This window comes from Cavia porcellus, unplaced genomic scaffold, assembly GCF_034190915.1.
Source record: "Cavia porcellus strain 051 isolate PalLab524CR breed Dunkin Hartley unplaced genomic scaffold, mCavPor4.1 scaffold_22, whole genome shotgun sequence".
NCBI classification, from domain to species: Eukaryota; Metazoa; Chordata; class Mammalia; order Rodentia; family Caviidae; genus Cavia; species Cavia porcellus.
Genome location: NW_026947505.1, coordinates 45,834,504 through 45,836,651, shown reverse-complemented (window position 1 = coordinate 45,836,651; position 2,148 = coordinate 45,834,504).

The following is a 2,148-nucleotide window of genomic DNA, read 5'->3' as shown; positions in this document are numbered from 1 at the left end:
CCTGGCTTCCTGCCATACTCAGAAGACTCTGGTGATTTGGGTCTGCCCGAGCCCACAATTTTGGAAACTGGGCTGCCTGAGGTGAGTGTCCCTGTACATCCCGAACCCGGAGTTTGGGATCTTTGCTCCCACCAGCCAAAGAACTTCACAGCTCCCTGCTCAGCAGGGCTTGGGCCTGCTTGCCCCCCCCCCCTCAGTGACCTTCTCTCAGTCCTGGAAACTAGGCAGCCAGAAACCCAGGAGCTGAGGGCACAGAAGAAGATTTGCAACAGGCCCCAGGGAAGCCTTGGAATAACACTTGAAACACAGAAATATAGGAAAATGACAAAACAAAAGGCCAGAATACAATCTCAAACCTCAAGAATATCCCAAGAAACTTTAAGAGCTATGTACATAGAAGAAAATATATGTGATACACCTGAAATACATGAAATAATAACAACTGAAATAAAGAAGCATTAAAGGAATTCAAACTAGAAATAATCTCCCAGGTAAAAGAAGAAATGGTAAAAGAAATGAAAGAGATGCTTAACATATGTAAAGAAGACACAGTTAAAAAATTGGAGGAACTAAACAAATAGATAGAATTCCTGGATAAACAATATAAGAAACAAACATAATACATAAAGCACATGCAAAGAGAAATACAGGAAACCGAAAATTCCACTGAAGGTGGTCAAAACCACCTCAATGACAGTGAAGATAGAATTTCAGACCTTGAAGACAAGATTGCAGCTAGTGATCAGGAAAGGAAAGATCTTTTAAAAATAATAAGGAATCAGGAAATAACAATTCAACAGCTTCAAAATGATGCAAAGAAAACAAAAAAAGATTGATAGGGATAAATGAAAAACAAGGGGACAATATAAAAGATGTCAAGAGAATATTTAGAGAAGTAGTAGCTGAAAAGTTCCCAAACATGAGAATGAAAACTGACATCAGGATCAGTGAAGAATATAGAACTCCAAGTAGTCATAACCAAAATAAAACTACACCCAGACGCATAATAATCAGCAACCCAGAAATTCAACATAAGATCACAATATTAAAAGCTGTCAGAGAAAAAAGATCACTTATGAAAGAAAAAGATCACTTATAAAAGATCACCTATCAGAATCACAGCAGACTTTTCAGCACAAACAATAAAGTCAAGAAGAGCATGGAATGAAGTATTTCAGATCCTAAAAGAAAAAGATTTCCAACCTAGATTGATGTACCCTGAAAAACTGTCCTTCCAAATGGATGGAGAAATAAGATATTTCCATGACAAAGAACAGCTGAAGAACTTGATGATCTCCAAGCAAAACCTACAAAGAATACTGAAAGATAGCTTAGATACACTTAGGAAAAACTAAGAAAAGAAGAGAATTAAACAGAATGGAAAGATAAAGATGCAACATGTCAGCAGAAAGATAACATGTCAACAATAAAACAACATATAACAGTTATAACCATTAATGTAATTGGCTTCAATGCAGCAATTAAAATAAACAGACTTCCAGAATGTATCAAGAAACAAAATTCAACCATATGCTGTCTACAAGAAACCCATCTAACCCAAAAGGATACTCACAGAATGAAAGTCAAAGGATGGAAAACAATACTTCATACAAAAGGAACTGCCTCCCAAAAAGCAGGTGTAGCTATTCTGTTTGCAGACAATGTAAAATTCAAACCAAGAATTATCAGAAGAGATAAAGAAGGTCATTATATACTGGTTAGGGGAAACCTTCAAGAGAAAGAGATAACAATCTTAAATATACATGCACCAAATTTCAGAGCACCCAGTTATGTAAAGCAAGTATTAATAGAAATGAAAAACCAAATTAGTAATAACATAGTTGTAACAGGAGACATTAACACACCTTTGACACCAAGGGACAGATCATCCAGACAGAAAATCAGCAAAGAAATAACAGAACTGAATCACAACTGTGAAAAAACGGACTTGATAGACATATACAGAGTGTTCCACCCAACAACATCAGAATACATATTATTCTCAGCAGTACATGTGACATTCTCTAAGGTAGACCATATACTAGCCCATAGAACATATGTAAATAAATGCAAAAGTGTTCAAATTGTCCCATGCATGTTATCGAATCATAGTGCCATGAAATTAGAAATTAATGCTAAAAGACACAG